This window comes from Lissotriton vulgaris, chromosome 1_1 (genome assembly GCF_964263255.1).
Source record: "Lissotriton vulgaris chromosome 1_1, aLisVul1.2, whole genome shotgun sequence".
Taxonomy (NCBI): Eukaryota; Metazoa; Chordata; class Amphibia; order Caudata; family Salamandridae; genus Lissotriton; species Lissotriton vulgaris.
In genome coordinates this window covers 270,601,610-270,609,035 of record NC_141685.1, presented here as the reverse complement: position 1 = coordinate 270,609,035, position 7,426 = coordinate 270,601,610, and the positions used below count along the sequence as shown (strand labels likewise).

The window sequence follows — 7,426 nt, the reverse complement described above, 5'->3', positions numbered from 1 at the left end:
GAGATGTAAGATCGCAGCCACAGGAGCCTCCTTGGGATAAGGGAAGCAATCCAGCTGGTGATGCTAAAAGGTGGTGAAGTTGAATAAATCTGAAGCGCGAAATTAAAAATCTATCATGGGCGCTAGAGAGTGCAAAAATATATGTTTCCATATCCGGCACAGACTGTAGCATTACATAAGCTCTCACTGTAGGTTTACTGAGCTCATTATTTTCGCGTTGGGCAGTGACAAATTTATGATGCAACTCTTTTGTGATGCTAAGATCCCCAGGGCATGAAGTGTCATGTGCAAAAAAAAGGTGTGGCCTTCTTATAGCCTGTACGGATTCCTTAATATAACATACCCAGGGGATTGTAGTGCCCTGATCCTGGGCCTGACAATCCTCTACAATCAAGTGGTTTCGAAATGACCTCCGGTGCCCATGAGCCCAGTCTGCTGGGAAAGCTGGTACTCAATCAATCAATCAATCAAGCATTTATAAAGCGCGCTACATACCCGGAAGGGTTCCAAGGCGCTGGGGGAGGGGGTAGGGGGGGGGGCTGCAGCTAGTGGTCGAAGAGCCAGGTCTTGAGTAGTCTCCTGAAGGTCTGAGGGTCTTCCGTCTGCCGAAGGTGGAGAGGGAGGGTGTTCCATGTCTTGGCGGCGCGGTAGGAGAAGGACCTGCCTCCGGAGGTGGTCCTGTGGATGCTTGGGACGGCGGCCAGGGAGAGGTCTGCGGAGCGGAGTCTCCTGTTGGGTGCCTAGAATGACAGTCGGTTGTTGAGGTATGCTGTGCCGGTGTTGTGAAGGGCCTTGCGTGCGTGGGTTAGGAGCTTGAAGGTGATGGTCCCCACGGACAGATTCCTACGCCTTCCCAGGGTATGCGTAAGGGAGACTCAACAAAGGGAAATACCTAAATGTTTGCTTTTTATTTAACTACTAGCAGCCCGTCCCGACGTTGTCCGGGAGCAAAAGGCTGCTTCTAGGCCCCTGCCCGCCCCGACGTTAAGGCTGCTTCTGGGCCCCCGCCCGACGTTAAGGCTGCTTCAGGGCCCCGCCCGCCCGACCTGCCCGCCCGACGTTAAGGCTGCTTCAGGGACCCTGAGCAGTGGGAGTTTTCTTACCTGCTCCTGAGTTCTCCGCTCGGCCGCTCCTTGCCGGTCGTCACCCCACCCGTCCCGATGTTAAGGCTGCTTCAGGGCCCCTCCCGCCCTGACGTTAAGCCTGCTTCAGGGCCCCTGAGCAGTGGGAGTCTTTCTTACCTGCTCCTGAGTTCCCCGCTCTGCTGCTCCTCACCGGTCGTCACCGCTCCTCCCCGCTTGTCCGCCAGTCCTCTCCGCTCCTTCCCGCGCTCACGTCCCCCGCTCTTCCTCTTGCTCCGGTACGCCGCTCCTCCCTCCGCTCGTGATGTCAGCACGCACGTTGCGGCCGACGCTTCTTCCTAGAGACTACTTTTTTTTTTAATATAGCCTATGTCCATCTGCTTGCCCTGACGTTTTCAAAGATGTTTTGGGTGTTTGGATTGATGGTGTAGTTTTCGAGTTTACCTGGCTCAAAGGACACACTTCTCTCTTTATAATAGTAGTATACATAATCCCCCTACAAGTTATTCACTGTGGTCACTATAGTCGCTGAAATTTCATTACTTTCTCAGTGGTGAAGGGAAGATCAAATATTTCTTACAAACACCTATGGGTATTGTCTTGGGAGAGCAGTGTGGATGAGGGAGGTGTTATGTTTTGAATATGTGAAATCATGGTCTGAGGGTTTTTTCGTATGAGGCTTTACAGAAAGATGTTAACAGGATATTATAACACATCCTAGCTTTCTTTTCTGTGAACATTTTTTATTTGATTAAGAACATCGAAACATGGCTTATGCCTCAGTGATATGTAGTCATCATGTTCTGTTCCGTTGCTTATTTTGTTCTGCTGTTTACATGGCTGCTGAGAATGCAAAATAATGAAATCAGAGCTGTGTGAATAATAACTGCGTCAGCCCCGTGCTGAGGTGCATCATCAGAGCTGTGTGAATAATAACAGCTGTGAGCCCATGCCTGAGGTGCATCATCAGAGCTGTGTGAATAATAACTGCGTCAACCCCGTGCTGAGGCGCATCATCAGAGCTGTGTGAATAATAACAGCTGTGAGCCCGTGCCTAAGGGGCATCATCAGAGCTGTGTGAATAATAACTGCGTCAGCCCCGTGCGTGAGGTGCATCATCAGAGCTGTGTGAATAATAACAGCTGCGAGCCCTTGCCTGAGGTGCATCATCAGAGCTGTGTGAATAATAACTGCGTCAGCCCCGTGCGTGAGGTGCATCATCAGAGCTGTGTGAATAATAACAGCTGTGAGAAACAGCATACTCTTGCACACACTCTCGCTGCTCACCAATTCAAAGTTTGCTAAACAATTATGCAACGCATTGTCATACACAATGCCAATAACTCAAACTTTAATGCTGCAAGACCTATTGCATTGTAATTGCTTGCTTTGTTTTTGTTATTCTGCTTCAAAGTACTGTCACTGTTGTACTGGGAACGCAGAGTTTAATAGCTATTTTGTGAAAGTGTGTTAGAGTTTCAAAATCGGCAAATGTGACCTGTTTAATGAAGATGCTATTTTCTGGAAGGGTCTTTCCTTCTTTTACGTTTTGTATCCCTTGAATAATGTTTCCGTTTCGTTTTTCTAATTCTGTGCGCAAGTACTGGGACTGTTCCAGTGATTAGGGCCAGTTGTGTTAACTGTGGAAATCGTATTTGTTTGGTTAAGCTTTTAATATTGTTCGCAACATCCGTAATTAGTCGTAGTTTTGGGAGGAAAGTCTCGTGAATGTTCACTCGATTGCCTTTCTCCGGTAAGAAATGGCCGCTTCTTTTGTTCCGGTTCATCCCCCTGGAACGTCGTTGGCGAATGGTTAAAGAGTTGTTATTTCTTTTCACTGAAGTCGTGTGTGTGTGTTAATTATTGTGGGTTGTGATTGGTGTACTGTGTGAAGCAAAGCGATGATAGGTGGTTCTCATTTGTAACCCTGCCCCCAGTGTCACGTCATTGTTATTGAATCTGCGACGATGGAAGGCACGGCCATTTTTTCATGTGTATTAATTATTGTGCGTTGTGATTGGTGTACTGTGTGAAGCAAAGCAATGATAGGTGGTTGTCATTTGTAATTCTGCCCCCTTTGTCACGTCATTGTTATTGAATCCGCGACGATGGAAGGCACGCTCATTTTTTCATGAAATCCGACGAATGCGTCAATGTTGTCAGGGTAACGCCGACGAATGTGCGTATGTTGATGTTAGCATATTTGTGATACCGCGCACCTCTGTTGTTAGATTTTGAAAAGTGTGTTATAAACTTATTGAAAGCACATTCCCGCTATGTATGTAGTTGGAAGTGTGTGGTGAAGTGTGTAGCTTGCACAGTGAAATGTGGTAACGCCGACGAATGTGCGTATGTTGATGTTAATATATTTGTGATCCTGCGCACCTCTGTTGTCGGATTTGCAAATGCGCGTTATAAATCCAGTGAAAGCTCAATTCAGTGAAAGCGCATTCCCGCTATCTGTGCAGATCGAAGTGTGTGGTTAAGTCGCTTTGCCTATGTTTGTTCTTCGCCCTGTGAATGCCAGCATTTATCCTTCGACACGCCCACATTCTTCTTCCACACGACCACCAACATTTGCTCTTTGACACGTCCACGTTCTTCTTACACACGACCACGCCCACGCTAACGCCCACAAGGGACTACTTTTCCACTTTTGGCGTTTTTGCTTTTTTAATGTATATGGTGTAGACATCATTAGCCTATGTCCTTCTGCTACATCTCCCCTTTCAAAAGGTGTATTGGGTGTAGTGATTGGTGCAGTACTTTTTGAGATTACCTGGCTCAAAGGTTTGTGTTCTCTCTTTATAATAGTAGTATAGATTGAAAAAGTTTCCACTTAAAGCCCTGGTGACATCCGCCGCCCGTGCGCCTCAAGATGAGTCACGCATCTGCCCCTCCTTGCTCCATGGTGCGCCGCATTGTAAATTTGACGAATCTGTTCTGGCGCATCCCTGCTGATTTGCAGAGATCCGCCAGAAGACGTAAATATGCCCCCAAATGTTAACACCAGTGTACATTAAAATAAGCAGAAGCCAGGAGGACAATGTCAGGGAATCCAGAAGTGAAGTGGACTTTTTTTTATTATACCATTTCAACATAATAGACAGCAGCCACACTGCTCTACCACATAACCGTAACACATTGGCATCCTCAACTCCCCCTGCACCACCTCTAATCTGCTCTAATGACCATTTCTCTCACTGTATCTTGTCCATTTCTAACTATATATTTTACTTAATATGTACCTGCTATGTTCATGTGCCATCACTATGTAAAGCGCTCTGATACTCTTGGGTCCAGCAGCGCTGTATAAAACTTTTTAAATAAATAAATAGCCAATAGCTCTAGTCATACAATTAAAAGGTCCCACAGGCCAGACCTATTGGCTATGCCAATGCTTGTTTAGTTGGGTGGTGGGCGAGTTTGGGGACAGGTTGGGGTTCAAAAGTGCCTCTAAGGTTCTTCTCTTCAGGAGGCCCCGCCCCATCAAGGTCTCGCCCCCTCTTGACTCGTGAGATTGTTCAGGTTCTTGGCTGGTATGACGTGCCTGGTTGTCCGGAAATAAGCAAGGTACTCGAGAATATGCATACCCACAATTTTTTGCAAAGCCACAGCATACTTATGGATGGTATTTATTTAAAGTGAAGCTACAGATGTGTACCCAAATAGAGAAGAAATACGTGCGCTGTGATAACTGATGCGAAGAATGTTTAATGATAGTCGCTTTAACATGTTTAGGGTGATGAATTCCAGAGTCATACAAGCAGAATTTCATGTTCTCAGGGTCTTGATACATGCAAGTCCCAGGCCCATGTATGTAAAGACATCTTCAGTTCAGTCATTGTAAATGGTTGTAAAACAGACCCCTTTCCTATCAGGTCTGGGGTAAGACAAGGCTGCCCGCTCTCGCCACCTCTGTTTGTTTTGGTTACAGAACTTCTTGCCGAGTACATCAGGAAGAACCCAAACATCAGAGGGGTCCAGACACCCGGCGACGCGAAGAAGGTCAAGTGTTTGCTGTACATGGACGATGTCACCCTCTTCTGCGCGGATGGAGAATCAGTCAAATCCCTGCTGGAGGCGTGCACAGACTTCGGAAAGGCATCAGGGGCGAGAATCAACGTGGACAAGTCGCAGGCCAAACTCTTCGGGCGATGGGACCTCTGCAACGAGCCTCTCCCCTTCCCCATCGAGACAGGACTGATGAAGATCCTCGGCGTCTGGTTTGGAGGACCAGGGCCAGCAGCGAAGAGCTGGAACGAACGCTTGACCAAGGTGAAGCAGAAACTGGGTCTCTGGAGCCTGAGAAACCTGAGCATTGAGGGGAAGGCTCTGGTGCTCAGGAACGACGCCCTGCCCGTTCTGCAATATGTGACACAGGCCTGGCCACTCCTGGCCAACGTAGCACGGGCCATAAACAGCAGGGTGTTCCACTTCATCTGGCACTCAAAGATGGACAAGGTGAAACGGTCGGTCATGCACAAGGAGCACCGCAAAGGGGGGAAGGCAGTCCCCGACATCCCAACAATCCTCAGGGCTTTCTTTGTGTGCGGCTGCGTCCGAATAACTCTGTTAAATATGAACAAGGACCACTCTGCCTACAAAGTCTTCCGCTTTTTCCTCCTCCCGGTGTGGAGACGGCTGGGATGGGATAAGTGGGAAAATGCAGTAACTTTCAACTGGGACCTACCATGGTACTACAGGGAGGTGGAAAAGTTTGTGGGTGAATTTGGGCTGAACTGCGTCATCCCTTGCCTTTGGAAGCCCAAGACAATCCGCAAACTGATCAGGACCAGGGACACCACCGAACCAGTAAGCCACCTGCCCCCAGCAACGGCAGCGCACGTGTGGGGGAATGTATCCTCCCCAAGTCTGACCAACAGACACAAGGACATAGCATGGATGTCTGTGAAGGGGGGCCTGCCAGTAAGGTCCTTCATGCACAGCAGAGGCCTGTGCCCGCACAGGAACTGTCAAAGGGGATGCCCCGCAGAGGAATCTGCACACCATCTCTTCTGGGCCTGCCCCTTTGCCCAGAGACTACGGGCTGTCTTACGCCAAGAACTGCTAGCTCTCATCCCCTACGAGAACATTACTGAACAGTCCATGATGTACGGGCTGTTTCCAGGGACTCACACAGAGGAAGATAATCAGGGGTGCTGAGGCTCCTTTGCTGTATTAAAGGCATTCTCCTGTTCGCCAGGACCCGCCTGGTGACAAATGGAGAGGTGGTGAACCGAGAAGGGTGCCGCAGGATGGTGCTCATAGAGACTATGCAGCCATGGACAAGCAGAAAAGTGATGAAGGGGAAGAACTGTAACACCCCCACCCCCCCTACCCCACTAGACTCTTTAAAGTGGCCCCATTAATAACTGCAAACGCTATCTGCAGACATTCTTGAACCCCAAACTGACGACTTGTAAAATGTTTAAATACATTGATTAAAAGTTAAAGTGGACTGCCTTCCCTAAGGGGGAGGTACCACTTCCTTGAAAACTATGTATCGCAAACTTTTAAGCACTTAATAAAAGTCTTTCCCCCAAAACTAAAAAAAAAAACTAAAAAAAGCACTCCGTGTGTCAATGATCGGCCGGCCTCGAATCTTGTTGAATATATGGATATCTCTGCATGTATAAAGATCTATAGCGCTGTTACATATGATTCGTGTAATGTATCCGTTTCGTAATGGAGGGCAGACCGGTGCCTCCAGCGAGTTGTTCCGATGGTAAAGAGCTACTATTTTGAGTTACAATATAACTTTTAACATCTGTAGATGTGTGGAAGCCTTTACTAACAATTACGGTGAAATGCAGAACACTGAACTTATTTAGAACAGGCAATGTCAATGCTTGTTTAGTTTAGTTTTTTTTGGGGAGGGGGGGGGAGTTATGGACAGGTTGGGGTTCAAATGTGCCTCTTAGGTACTTCTCTTCAGGAGGCCCCGCCCCTTCAAGGCCTCCCCCCCACCCCCCCCCCCATACCCCCCCCCCCCCCCCCTCTTCATAGGGTGAGATTGTTCCACAGCTTGGCTGGTATGACGTGCCTGGTTGTCCAGAAATAAGCAAGGTACTCGGGAATATGCATACCCACAATCCCTTGCAAAGCCACAACATACATATGGATGGTATTTATTTAAAGTGAAGCTACAGAGGTGAATCTTTGAGAATACCATCTGGAGAAGAAATACGTGCGCTGTGATAACTGATGCGAAGAATGTTTAATGATAGTCGCTCTAACATTTTTAAGGTGATGAATTTTTGAGTCATAGAAGCAGAATTCATGATATCACGCTCAATCAATAAGAGGCGAGTCCAGGGCTCAGTCTTGTGCACTTCGTGTGG

General features: G+C 47.9%; 1 pseudogene; it reads left to right on the top strand.

Annotated features, from left to right (window-relative positions):
- Positions 1–5,108: 5,108 nt before the first annotated feature.
- LOC147746902 (uncharacterized) lies at positions 5,109–6,405 on the top strand (annotated as a pseudogene).
- The last annotated feature ends 1,021 nt before the right edge of the window (positions 6,406–7,426 follow it).